The 15,012-nt window shown below is 41.5% G+C and overlaps 1 non-coding gene across 1 annotated transcript; it reads left to right on the top strand.

The window, feature by feature from the left end:
• Positions 1 to 3,795: 3,795 nt before the first annotated feature.
• TRNAS-ACU (transfer RNA serine (anticodon ACU)) lies at positions 3,796 to 3,869 on the top strand. Its single transcript has one exon. It is a non-coding gene; the product is annotated as a tRNA-Ser (tRNA).
• Positions 3,870 to 15,012: the final 11,143 nt, after the last annotated feature.

Raw genomic sequence — 15,012 nt, 5'->3', positions numbered from 1 at the left:
TTACTTTAACAAAAAAAAATGCATATAGCAGAGGATAGTTTTAATCTGCCTACCTCTGGGTTATGGGCCCAGCATGCTTCCATTGCAGTACTCTGCTGCACATGTAAGTGCAAGAGATCCTAAAGCACTCACTCATCATATGAAAGTACCAATGTGTTTCTTCATTGGTTGATGGAAGAAACATCTTACAAAAACTCTCCAGATTATTGACTTTTAAAGTTTTCCTAGGAAACGTTCTAGATGTATGCTTATTAGACTTTGTCAGTACGTACTTTTTGCAAAGTGTCTCTGTGGCGCAATCGGTTAGTATGTCCGGCTATTAACCAAAAGGTTGGTGGTTCAATCCCACCCAGGGATGTAATTGACCTTGTTATCAGATTTTGGTGATCTTTAAGTAGACAAGTCAAAATTTCAAACCCCCTGTTCTGGTGTAGGGTACCTGGCCTTCTCTGATGTAATCAGAGTTAGATTTGATTCAGTGATTTTATAAAAACAGCTAGGAAGCACAATTTAGCAGTGGGTTGCAGAGAAAAAGAAATATGCTGGCAAAAAAAATCCAATTGAGTGATTAAACAGCTCTTAATTTTCTGGCTTTATTTTTATGCTAACAAATTTGTTCTCTGAAAAGTGTCCACAAAGCCAAGTCTCTGATTAACACCTTTGTAAGGATGGTTTTTAACCTATTACTAAATTAAACTTGCTTCATTGGAAAGGCAGCAAGATGCATCCTCATTTCAATGTCTACTGAAATAATACAGGTTGACACCAGGAAACATTAACGCCACTGCATCCTTGCTGCTTTCTCATGTGGAAGTCTGTTTAATGTGAAAACAAGGTGATATCTAATTAGCACACAGGTAAGGAATTAAGAAAATCTTTATTTAAGGGTGAAAATGTTTCTCACAAAATCGTTGCCCCAATGCATCATTGAAATTCAAGCTGGAAAGATGATTTTAATATATCACTTGTACATTTTGTATTGCTCTTCTGGTGACAATGTAGTTTGTTTTTGTCAATTACCATTTTAATAACAGGGTAAAGAAAATTAAGTGGATTTTTGAAAGAAAACAATACTGTCAATATACTATTAAAACAAATTAAAATGGTAAAAGTTATTGTACTGTAAGTAAAAATAAAAGAGCCAACATATCAATCCCAGTTTTGGATTACTTTAATTAACAAAAAAAATGCATATAGCAGAGGATAGTTTCAATCTGCCTACCTCTGGGTTATGTGCCCAGCATGCTTCCATTGCTGTACTCTGCTGCACATGTAAGTGCAATAGAACCTGAAGCACTCACTCATCCTGGGAAAGTACCAATGTGTTTCTTCGTTGGTTGATGGAAGAAACATCTTACAAAAACTCTCCAGATTATTGACTTTTTAAAGTTTTTCTAGGAAACGTTTTAGATGAATGCTTATTAGCCTTTGTCAGTATACACTTTTGCAAAGTGTCACTGTGGCGCAATCAGTTAGTGTGTATGGCTATTAACCAAAAGGTTGGTGGTTCAATCCCACCCAGGGATGTAATTGACCTTGTTATCAGATTTTGGTGATCTTTAAGTAGACAAGTCAAAATTTCAAACCCCCTCTTATGGTGTAGGGTACCTGGCCTTCTCTGATGTAATCAGAGTTAGATTTGATTCAGTGATTTTATAAAAAAAGCTAGGAAGCACAATTTAGCAGTGGGTTGCAGAGAAAAAGAAATATGCTGGCAAAAAAATCCAATTGAGTGATTAAACAGCTCTTCATTTTCTGGCTTTATTTTTATGCTAACAAATTTGTTCTCTGAAAAGTGTCCACAAAGCCAAGTCTCTGATTAACACCTTTGTAAGGATGGTTTTTCACCTATTACTAAATTAAACTTGCTTCATTGGAAAGGCAGCAAGATGCATCCTCATTTCAATGTCTACTGAAATAATACAGGTTGACACCAGGAAACATTAACGCCACTGCATCCTTGCTGCTTTCTCATGTGGAAGTCTGTTTAATGTGAAAACAAGGTGATATCTAATTAGCACACAGGTAAGGAATTAAGAAAATCTTTATTTAAGGGTGAAAATGTTTCTCACAAAATCGTTGCCCCAATGCATCATTGAAATTCAAGCTGGAAAGATGATTTTAATATATCACTTGTACATTTTGTATTGCTCTTCTGGTGACAATGTAGTTTGTTTTTGTCAATTACCATTTTAATAATAGGGTAAAGAAAATTAAGTGGATTTTTTAAAGAAAACTATACTGTCAATATACTATTAAAACAAATTAAAATGGTAAAAGTTATTGTACTTTAAGTAAAAATAAAAGAGCAAAAATATCAATCCCAGTTTTGATTACTTAAATTAACAAAAAAAAATGCATATAGCAAAGGATAGTTTCAATCTGCCTACCTCTGGGTTATGGGCCCAGCATGCTTCCATTGCAGTACTCTGCTGCACATGTAAGTGCAAGAGATCCTGAAGCACTCAGTCATCATGGGAAAGTACCAATGTGTTTCTTCGTTGGTTGATGGAAGAAACATCTTACAAAAACTCTCCAGATTATTGACTTTTTAAAGTTTTTCTAGGAAACGTTCTAGATGTATGCTTATTAGCCTTTCTCAGTATGTAGTTTTTGCAAAGTGTCTCTGTGGCGCAATCGGTTAGTGTGTCCGGCTACTAACCAAAAGGTTGGTGGTTCAATCCCACCCAAGGACGTAATTGACCTTGTTATCAGATTTTGGTGATCTTTAAGTAGACAAGTCAAAATTTCAAACCCCCTGTTATGGTGTAGGGTACCTGGCCTTCTCTGATGTAATCAGAGTTAGATTTGATTCATTGATTTTATAAAAACAGATAGGAAGCACAATTTAGCAGTGGGTTGCAGAGAAAAAGAAATATGCTGGCAAAAAAAATCCAATTGAGTGATTAAACAGCTCTTCATTTTCTGGCTTTATTTTTATGCTAACAAATTTGTTCTCTGAAAAGTGTCCACAAAGCCAAGTCTCTGATTAACACCTTTGTAGGGATGGTTTATTAACCTATTACTAAATTAAACTTGCTTCATTGGAAAGGCAGCAAGATGCATCCTCATTTCAATGTCTACTGAAATAATACAGGTTGACACCAGGAAACATTAACGCCACTGCATCCTTGCTGCTTTCTCATGTAGAAGTCTGTTTAATGTGAAAACAAGGTGATATCTAATTAGCATACAGGTAAGGAATTAAGAAAATCTTTATTTAAGGGTGAAGATGTTTCTCACAAAATCGTTGCCCCCAATGCATCATTGAAATTCAAGCTGGAAAGATGATTTTAATATATCACTTGTACATTTTGTATTGCTCTTCTGGTGACAATGTAGTTTGTTTTTGTCAATTACCATTTTAATAATAGGGTAAAGAAAATTAAGTGGATTTTTTAAAGAAAACTATACTGTCAATATACTATTAAAACAAATTAAAATGGTAAAAGTTATTGTACTTTAAGTAAAAATAAAAGAGCAAAAATATCAATCCCAGTTTTGATTACTTAAATTAACAAAAAAAAAATGCATATAGCAAAGGATAGTTTCAATCTGCCTACCTCTGGGTTATGGGCCCAGCATGCTTCCATTGCAGTACTCTGCTGCACATGTAAGTGCAAGAGATCCTGAAGCACTCACTCATCATGGGAAAGTACCAATGTGTTTCTTCGTTGGTTGATGGAAGAAACATCTTACAAAAACTCTCCAGATTATTGACTTTTTAAAGTTTTTCTAGGAAACGTTCTAGATGTATGCTTATTAGCCTTTGTCAGTATGTACTTTTTGCAAAGTGTCTCTGTGGCGCAATCGGTTAGTGTGTCTGGCTACTAACCAAAAGGTTGGTGGTTCAATCCCACCTAGGGACGTAATTGACCTTGTTATCAGATTTTGGTGATCTTTAAGTAGACAAGTCAAAATTTCAAACCCCCTGTTATGGTGTAGGGCAGGCATTCCCAACCGCGGTCCTCAAGGCACACCAACAGTGCAGGTTTTAGTGATATCCAGGCTTCAGCACAGATGGTTAATTCAAAATAACTGAGCTACTAATTAAGTCACCTGTGTTCAAGCCTGGATATCACTAAAACCAGGACTGTTAGTGTGCCTTGAGGACCGTGGTTGGGAAACACTGGTGTAGGGTACCTGGCCTTCTCTGACGTAATCAGAGTTAGATTTGATTCAGTGATTTTATAAAAACAGATAGGAAGCACAATTTAGCAGTGGGTTGCAGAGAAAAAGAAATATGCTGGCAAAAAAAATCCAATTGAGTGATTAAACAGCTCTTCATTTTCTGGCTTTATTTTTATGCTAACAAATTTGTTCTCTGAAAAGTGTCCACAAAGCCAAGTCTCTGATTAACACCTTTGTAGGGATGGTTTTTCACCTATTACTAAATTAAACTTGCTTCATTGGAAAGGCAGCAAGATGCATCCTCATTTCAATTTCTACTGAAATAATACAGGTTGACACCAGGAAACATTAACGCCACTGCATCCTTGCTGCTTTCTCATGTGGAAGTCTGTTTAATGTGAAAACAAGGTGATATCTAATTAGCACACAGGTAAGGAATTAATAAAATCTTTATTTAAGGGTGAAGATGTTTCTCACAAAATCGTTGCCCCAATGCATCATTGAAATTCAAGCTGGAAAGATGATTTTAATATATCACTTATACATTTTGTATTGCTCTTCTGGTGACAATGTAGTTTGTTTTTGTCAATTACCCTTTTAATAATAGGGTAAAGAAAATTAAGTGGATTTTTTAAAGAAAACTATACTGTCAATATACTATTCAAACAAATTAAAATGGTAAAAGTTATTGTACTTCAAGTAAAAATAAAAGAGCAAAAATATCAATCCCAGTTTTGATTACTTTAATTAACAAAAAAAAATGCATATAGCAAAGGATAGTTTCAATCTGCCTACCTTTGGGTTATGGGCCCAGCATGCTTCCATTGCAGTACTCTGCTGCACATGTAAGTGCAAGAGATCCTGAAGCACTCACTCATCATGGGAAAGTACCAATGTGTTTCTTCATTGGTTGATGGAAGAAACATCTTACAAAAACTCTCCAGATTATTGACTTTTTAAAGTTTTTCTAGGAAACGTTCTAGATGTATGCTTATTAGACTTTGTCAGTATGTACTTTTTGCAAAGTGTCTCTGTGGCGCAATCGGTTAGTGTGTCCGGCTACTAACCAAAAGGTTGGTGGTTCAATCCCAACCAGGGATGTAATTGACCTTGTTATCAGATTTTGGTGATCTTTAAGTAGACAAGTCAAAATTTCAAACCCCCTGTTATGGTGTAGGGTACCTGGCCTTCTCTGATGTAATTAGATTTGATTCAGTGATTTTATAAAAAAAGCTAGGAAGCACAATTTAGCAGTGGGTTGCAGAGAAAAAGAAATATGCTGGCAAAAAAAAAATCCAATTGAGTGATTAAACAGCTCTTCATTTTCTGGCTTTATTTTTATGCTAACAAATTTGTTCTTTGAAAAGTGTCCACAAAGCCAAGTCTCTGATTAACACCTTTGTAGGGATGGTTTTTCACCTATTACTAAATTAAACTTGCTTCATTGGAAAGGCAGCAAGATGCATCCTCATTTCAATGTCTACTGAAATAATACAGGTTGACACCAGGAAACATTAACGCCACTGTATCCTTGCTGCTTTCTCATGTGGAAGTCTGTTTAATGTGAAAACAAGGTGATATCTAATTAGCACACAGGTAAGGAATTAAGAAAATCTTTATTTAAGGGTGAAGATGTTTCTCACAAAATCGTTGCCCCAATGCATCATTGAAATTCAAGCTGGAAAGATGATTTTAATATATTACTTGTACATTTTGTATTGCTCTTCTGGTGACAATGTAGTTTGTTTTTGTCAATTACCATTTTAATAATAGGGTAAAGAAAATTAAGTGGATTTTTGAAAGAAAACAATACTGGCAATATACTATTAAAACAAATTAAAATGGTAAAAGTTATTGTACTTTAAGTAAAAATAAAAGAACCAAAATATCAATCCCAGTTTTGGATTACTTTAATTAACAAAAAAAAAATGCATATAGCAGAGGATAGTTTCAATCTGCCTACCTCTGGGTTATGGGCCCAGCATGCTTCCATTGCAGTACTCTGCTGCACATGTAAGTGCAAGAGAACCTGAAGCACTCACTCATCATGGAAAAGTACCAATGTGTTTCTTCGTTGGTTGATGGAAGAAACATCTTACAAAAACTCTCCAGATTATTGACTTTTTAAAGTTTTTCTAGGAAACGTTCTAGATAAATGCTTATTAGCCTTTGTCAGTATGTACTTTTTGCAAAGTGTCTCTGTGGCGCAATCGGTTAGTGTGTTCGGCTATTAACCAAAAGGTTGGTGGTTCAATCCCACTCAGGGACGTAATTGACCTTGTGATCAGATTTTGGTGATCTTTAAGTAGACAAGTCAAAATTTCATACCCCCTGTAATGGTGTAGGGTACCTGGCCTTCTCTGATGTAATCAGAGTTAGATTTGATTCAGTGATTTTATAAAAACAGCTAGGAAGCACAATTTAGCAGTGGGTTGCAGAGAAAAAGAAATATGCTGGCAAAAAAATCCAATTGAGTGATTAAACAGCTCTTCATTTTCTGGCTTTACTTTTATGCTAACAAAGTTGTTCTCTGAAAAGTGTCCACAAAGCCAAGTCTCTGATTAACACCTTTGATGGGATGGTTTTTCACCTATTACTAAATTAAACTTGCTTCATTGGAAAGGCAGCAAGAAACACTAGACTAATTGGAGGTGCGCCCTAAAGCAAATTACAATGTTAGGAATAGGGGGTTCGGAAAGACCTCTAGTGTATACTGTCACGATTCGGGTATCTGGACGCCATAACTTACCTTTCAGATGCCTCCTAAGGCTGGCTCAGCGCTCCAGGACCGGATCCCATCTGTTATTCTGATGTCCCCATTCCTGCCTCCTCTCCTGTCACTCTGAGACGCTGTCACAGCGGCGCCATGTTACATCTTGAATGGCATCTCCCGCGGCCTCCGCCGCCATCCCTGAGTTTCTGCATGCAGGATGTCAGAGTGGCGCTTATGTCAGCCGCGGCCTCCGCTGTTGCCCGCGTGGTTCAAATGTGCACTCATCAGTCTGGCGTCTCCTGTTTACTGTGGCCGGCGCCGCCATTGCTGTTAAAGTTCCCACATGGATTATCAAACCAATCTTCCCTCCAAGTGTCTGCATGGGCGCAGCCATGTTGGATTCTGTCACCTGTTCATTTCCACCAATCCGCTGTTTCCATTGTAATCTGCATAATTGCCTAGCCAATCCCTTCCTTGCTGCAGGTATAAGTATTCTGTGCCTGAGCAAGGAAGGCGTCAGTGATTTGGTTGTCAAACCTAGTTCCAGTTTGTCTCTCTCCCGTGGTTGTTTTCCAGGTTCCAGTTACCATCTCCAAACCTCCACTAAAGAGACCCGCTCTAGTCTACCACCTGCGGTGCAGCCTGACTCTCCAGTCCTCTGGGACTCATCTGTTTCCAGTTACAGATTTACCTGCTTCCAGCCTAGCTTCCAGCAGAGATCAGCTCTTCTTAAAGTGCCGGTATCATTTCCGCAGATTACCACTCACCACCGGCACTATTATTTCACCGCTCTCAAACTCCATATATCAATCATATTTCATCGCTCTCAAGCTTCATTTATTATTTGGCTGGTTCCATCCAGCAATCCACTCCGTGCTTACATCAGTCTGGTTTCAGCCAGTACCCACAGCAGCCATTTTATCCACAGCAGCCCAGCTTTTCCTGGAACACCAGCTAGTATGATCCTGGGCTATCTCCATTGCTACAGTCGGGCCTGGTAAGGACTTTCCAACTAGAAGATAATAAGAACTGTCTCATACTACCAGAGCCCTGTGGTCCTTGTCCTCCTGTAGTACCCAGGAACTGTATTATTTCTCTGCTGATTTTATGTTTCTCTTTTATTACTGCTGTGATGCATGGAGTTTGTCAAAATAAACATCATTGACTTTTATCCTGGTTGTCGTGGGCACGCCTTCGGGCAATTCTTCTACATTTAACTTACATGTCCAGGGGTCTGATACAACCTCCCAGGTTCCACTACACCTCAGCCCCTACAACTGAGGCTGCCTCCAGTCAGCTCAGGCCCTCAGTTGTGACATATACACTGTATATACATTTTAAGATAGGAAGGTACAAATTACATATTCACATTGCATCTATGGGCTGGATTCAAATGTCCCTTTCCTCCCTCAATCGTGCCCGTCAGCAGCTATTCTATTCTATATAAGGAGCCACGCGTCGCCGCCATTTTCACTTGTGCATTGGAGATGATAGGGAGAGGACGTGCAGCGTTTTCTCAGTTTCTGTGTTCAGTGTGCTGCAAATATCTGTGCTCCGTGTGCTTGCAAATATCTGTGCTCAGTGTGCTGAAAATATCTACGTTCTCTGCCTGAAAAATGCTCCATATCTGTTCTGCATTGTATTATATAGTATGAGGACAGGGCAGAATTTTGCTGACCACCAGTATATAATATATAGCAGTACGGTACAGTAGGCCACTGCTCTACCTACCTCTGTGTCGTCAAGTATACTATCCATCCATACCTGTGGTGTATTTTAGTAGTTGTGCGCAGTATATATAGTAGGAGGACAGGGCAGAATTTTGCTGACCACCAGTATATAATATATAGCAATACGGTACAGTAGGCCACTGCTCTACCTAGCTCTGTGTCGTCAAGTATACTATCCATCCATACCTGTGGTGTATTTTAGTAGTTGTGCGCACTATATATAGTAGGAGGACAGTGCAAAATTTTGCTGACCACCAGACTTCTACTTAAGTCCAATGGTGTAGGATGTGCAAAGCTGTTTGGCTGTGCATTTATTGATCTAAGCATGCATTTTTATCAAAGCGTGATAAAATTGACACATAACGCAGCGTTCAATCAGCGTTAATTTATCTTCAGCTGATATCGATTGTGAATTGACGTTTCTTCTCTTCTTGTCACCTACAGGTAATTACAATTGACTACAACCACCAATCTATTCTGCTGCACTATATCTACAAAGCTAATTCTGCTGGGTAATTACAATTGACTACAACCACCAATCTATTCTGCTGCACTATATCTATATATGCAAAGCTAATTCTGCTGGGTAATGCAAATTGAAACATTATTGCATAGTATGTGATTTTGAAGTACTTATTTAAAGTTTTAAATGATATAGACCCAGTTTAATCTTTGTGGAATGCCTGGTTGTTGTTTTTAAGGTAATTTATTGCCTGGCATTTGAGGGGGTGGGGTGTGGTTACAGATTTCAATTATTGGTTTCACTTGTAATAGTCTTCTACTAAAGTCCAATGGTGTAGGCTGTGCAAAGCCATTTGGCTGTGCATTTATTGATCTAAGCGTGCATTTTTATAAAAGCATGATAAAATTGACACATAACAGCAGTGTTCAATTAGCGTTCAATCGAAGTGAAAAAGAAGGAAAACAGAAGCACACCAATCTAACAAAACAAAGAAACCGAAGAACTAATAACAAATGTGAGTCACTTACTCCTCAGATCACTCACCTCCTGATTGTTGCATCTGATTACATAGCACAGAACTACCTTACTTGGACATTTCATAAACCATCCATTTCACCTACAAATGCCTGTATCTGTATTATTGTAATTTTGTTTTTTAAGCACAGCTGCACCAATGCAATTTTACCTGCAAACACTAAAAACATCTAACATAATTACCATTGCTTCTTAAACCTCTCACAATCCTTTCATTTCTTACACTCCAAATACATTTCTGCACCCACTTTATCTACACTTTTGACTCATTTCATACTAAATCTACACCCCTTGAGCCTACACTGCTTTTCTCACCTGCATTTCTACAATTCTTCTGCTCGGATTCCCTTACAGTCTCCTCTCCTACTTCCACTTTCCCTCAACCTATTTACCTACTTAACACTATGTCAATGCTTTCTTATACTCCCCACATCACTCAGTGTCTACCTAATAATGTATCTTTATCCTTCCCCCCCCTAGTCTCCTCCACCTCCTCCTCTGTCTCCCCTCCATCCCTCTGCTTCCTTCCCCCACCTTTCCTGTTACCCCACTTTCATTCACCTCTGCCCCATGGTCCTGCTACCCCACAACTCAGCCCTGCTCCCTCTCTCCCTTCCCTGTCACCACCCCACACCCCCATCCACATCACACTGACCTCCCTCCCTGCCCACCTCCTGCAGTTTCCCCTCCTATCTCAGGCACCCGTACCATCACTACTCTCTCATCCCTGCCCTCAAAGTTAATCCCACCTCATCGCTACAGCAACCCTGAAAATCTAATTCACATCTCTCCCACAAACTCATACCCCCTATCCTGTGCCCTCTGGAATGCCAGATCCGTTTGTAACAAACTGGTCCCCACTCATGACCTTTTCATTTCCAACTCCCTACACCTACTAGCCATTACTGAAACTTGGATTACGCCCTCTGACACTACTTCTGCTGCTGCTCTCTCTGCTGGGGGCCTTACATTCACACACACACCCCGACCTGGGGGTCGCCATGGGGGTGGTGTTGGGGTCCTTTTACCTTCTAGTTACTCCTACCAACTCATACCACCAGAACCATCCCTTATATTATCTACATTTGAGGTCCACTCCATATGTCTCTTCCAACCAGTCCATCTTAGAGTAGCTGTCATTTACCGCCCCCCTGGCACTGCTTCCAAATTCATCGACAACTTTGCTTCCTTCCTGGCTTCCTCACTTCCTCTCTTCTGACATTCCCACCATTATCCTAGGCGATTTCAACATCCCTATTGACATCCCCACACAATCCCCTGCCTCTAAACTCCTTAACCTCACCTCTTCACTTGGTCTCTCCCAGTGGACCTCCTCACCCTCCCATGTGAATGGGAGCTCACTGGATCTGGTCTTCACTCACCGCTGTGATATTTCTGATTTTTCCAACTCCCCATTTCCCCTCTCTGACCACCACCTGCTCTCCTTCAACCTATCTCTCTCGACTTCCCCATCTCAACCTCCTAAGGCTACCATCACTAAGCGTAACATTGAAGCTATTGACACCACATTCCTTTCCTCCCTGTTTGACTCACTTCTCTCTCCTATTCTCTCTCTCTCTCTCTCTCTCTCTCTCATGCCCTGAACAAGCCACTTCCACATACAATGCTTCCCTTACTTCTGCTCTTGACTCTGTTGCTCCACCAACCACTGTTCACCCTCGCAAATTAACACCTCAACCCTGGCACACCAAATGCACCAGATATCTGCAAAAATGCTCACGTACTGCTGAGCGACACTGGAGGAAATCACGCTCTAAGGCAGACTTCCTCCATTTCAAACTTATGCTCTCATCCTTCAGTGCTGCCCTTTCTCTTGCTAAACAGTCATACTTCAAGAACCTCATCTCCTCCCAGTCTTCCAACCCCCGGCGCCTCTTTGCCACTCTCAACTCACTCCTCTGCCCACCTCCACCTCGTCTCCCTTCCTCACTCTCTGCTCTTGACTTTGCCACTTACTTCACATCCAAAATTGACTCCATACGTCAGGACATCACATCACACCAGACTATCAGTAACCAGCCTTCTCCCATCCCTTACCAACCCTCCCCATCCCTCGCACCAACTCTGTCATCTTTCTCCCATGCATCTGGAGAGGAAGTCATGGCCCTCATTCGTTCCTGTCCCCTCACCACCTCCCCACTTGACCCTATCCCCTCCCGCCTCCTCTGCCACATCTCTTCTTCTGCTTGTTCCCATCTTTCCCACCTTCTCAATCTCTCCCTCTCATCAGGCACTGTCCCCTCTGCCTTCAAGCACGCTCTCATCTCTCCTATTCTTAAAAAACCTACCCTTGATCCAAACACTCTCTCCAACTACCGACCCATCTCTCTTCTCCCTTTTGCCTCCAAACTCCTTGAGCGTATTGTCTACAACCGCCTTACTTCCTTTCTTTCCTCACACTCACTGCTTGACCCATTCCAGTCTGGCTTCCATCCTCTCCACTCCACTGAAACTGCCCTTACAAAAGTATGCAATGACCTCCATGCTGCTAAATCTAAGGGACACTACTCTCTACTTATTCTACTTGATCTCTCTGCTGCTTTTGACACTGTGGACCATCCTCTCCTACTGCAAATCCTTCACTCCATTGGTCTGCGTAACACTGCCCTCTCTTGGTTGTCGTCCTACCTTTCTGACCGTTCATTCTCTGTCTCCTCTCATGACTCCACCTCCCCCTCACTTCCACTAACTGTAGGGGTACCCCAAGGTTCTGTCCTTGGTCCTCTTCTCTCTCTATACGTCCTCACTAGGTAAGCTCATTAGTTCTTTTGGTTTCCAATATCATCTCTATGCTGATGACACTCAAATCTATCTTTCCTCTCCAGACCTCTCCCCTACTCTCCTCACTCGTATCTCCAACTGTCTCTCTGCTATCTCTTCCTGGATGTCCCAGCGCTTTCTTAAACTTAACATGTCTAAGACCGAGCTTATCATCTTCCCTCCCTCCCGCATAACCTCACCTCCTACAATCTCATTATCTATTGATGGCACTACTATCTCCTCTACCCCCCAAGTGCGCTGTCTTGGAGTAATCCTTGACTCCTCCCTCTCCTTCAAACCACACATTCAGCACCTCTCACAAACCTGCCGTTTTCATCTAAAAAATATTTCCAGGATCAGACCCTTTCTGACCCAGGATGCTACTAAGACTCTTATCCACTCACTGGTCATCTCCAGACTGGACTACTGTAATCTCCTCCTGACTGGCATTCCTGACAAATACCTCTCTCCACTCCAATCTATCCTCAATGCTGCTGCCCGGCTCATTTTCCTCACCAAATGCACTACGTCCTCCTCTCCTCTCTTACTAGTCCTTCACTGGCTCCCCTTCTTTTTCAGAATCCATTTCAAGCTTCTCACACTTGCTTACAAAACCCTCACCCACTCCTCTCCCATCTACATCTCTGATCTTATCTCGCTTTACACTCCCACCCATCCTCTTCGCTCTGCTAATGCACGCCGACTCTCCTGCCTACGGATTACTTCCTCCCACTCCTACCTCCAAGATTTTTCACGTGCTGCACCACTTCTCTGGAATTCCCTACCTCTCCCCCTCAGACTCTCCACCTCTCTACAAAACTTCAAATGGGCTCTCAAGACCCACTTCTTCACCAAACCCAGCCAAATCTCATCCTAAACCTCTGTTCCACGCTCTCTATGTACCCCATCTGTCTCACCCCTGTCTGTCTACCCCTCCCCTTTAGAATGTAAGCTCTCATGAGCAGGGCCCTCTTCCCTCATGTGCTTACTCTTTTCTTACTTTAATAATCTTCAGCTGCACCAAATCCAGCAGTCTTCTGCCACCTGATACTTATTCCAGTGTCATCTGCTGATGTAGCTATGTTTATTTACCCTGTACTTGTCCTATATTGTCATCAACTGTAAGTTGCTGTTTTCCTGTTTGATTATTTGTTTATGTACTCTGTAATTTGGTGCTGCGGAACCCTTGTGGCGCCATATAAATAAAGGATAATAATAATAAATAATATAATATATAGCAGTACGGTACAGTAGGCCACTGCTCTACCTACCTCTGTGTCATCAAGTATACTATCCATCCATACCTGTGGTGCATTTTAGAAAAAAAAACATATCTCGGCAGAGCAATCTATAAATCCATCATTTTACAGACAGCAACAGTGGGTATTGTAATAGTCACCCAATCCATCACTTTTATAGGGTTACATGCATCCACATGCTACAGCCTGTCTCAATAATTTTACTGTCACGGTGTGTGTGTTTGTGTTTTTATTTGGGTATTTTTGTTGTTGTAGAACTACAGGTACCAGCGAGCCCGTTATTTCCCCGCCTGCTGGTACTTGAGGTTCTCCAAGTACCAGCAAGTGGGGGAGGCTTGCTGGGCCTTGTAGTTCCACAACAAAAAACAATATTCTTTTTTTACACATATGGCTATCAGCCCGGCACCCACCACCCAGGGGTGCTGGGGACAGCCTCGGGCTTCACCCCTGGCCCTTGGGTGCCTCGAGGGGAGGAACCTCTTGATTTAAGGTGTCCCCACTCCTCCAGGGAACCCCGGCCAGGGGTGACTAGTTGGAGTGGTAATGCCAGGGCCGCAGGGACCTACATAAAAGTGTCCCCTGGCTGTGGCATTATCTCTCTGGCTCGTGGAGCCCGGTGCTGGTTTTAAAAATATGGGGGACCCCTACATCTTTTGTCCCACGTATTTTTGGAACCAGGACCCGTCTAAGAGCCCGGTGCTGGTTGTCTAAATACGGGGAACCTCTGTCCAATTTTCCCCCCAGTATTTAAATAACCAGGACCGGCTCAAAGAGGCTGGTTATACTAAGGAGGGGGGACCTCACACATTTTTTTTAACCCATTCAGACCCTTCTCCTTTAAGTTAATGGAAGCCCTGGACAACAAAATTGCATTCATGTCCTCCTCCCTCACCCTTCCCAGTCCCAAACACTCATTTTTTTTCTTTAAAAATTTATAATATATCACAAGAACAATGAGCAGGCAGGCAGCGGGCATTGGCGGCATCGGACTGAGATAGAAATTAGTGGTGGAGGGCTGGGTCAGTTGATTGTGGGAGAGTTTGTAAGCCATTGGCGGTGGCAGTGGGTATCGGCTCAGAGGCAGTAGCGGGCATTGGCTAAGGGTCATCGGCAGGATTCGGCGGACATTATGGCTGTAGTGCCTCACTAGCCACTGACCTCACCGCACGCCACTGTGGGACAGATGTAACATGCAGAGAGAGGTAGATTTTGGGAGAAGGAATGTCCTAGCATAACTGTTAATTGCAGTGTAATACTGTAATTCAACTGTGCAGCATTTGTGGCTAAATGTCAAAGAAGCCAGTATTTACCCTGCATGCAAAACAATAAATGTATTTGCACATACCTCCCAACTAACCCAATTTTTGCAGGACAGTCACTTTTTTTGGGAATGTCCAGCTA

This window comes from Pseudophryne corroboree, unplaced genomic scaffold, assembly GCF_028390025.1.
Source record: "Pseudophryne corroboree isolate aPseCor3 unplaced genomic scaffold, aPseCor3.hap2 scaffold_2346, whole genome shotgun sequence".
Classification (NCBI taxonomy): domain Eukaryota; kingdom Metazoa; phylum Chordata; class Amphibia; order Anura; family Myobatrachidae; genus Pseudophryne; species Pseudophryne corroboree.
Note: the sequence above shows the minus strand (reverse complement) of the source record. Positions and strands in the feature narration are given on the sequence as shown.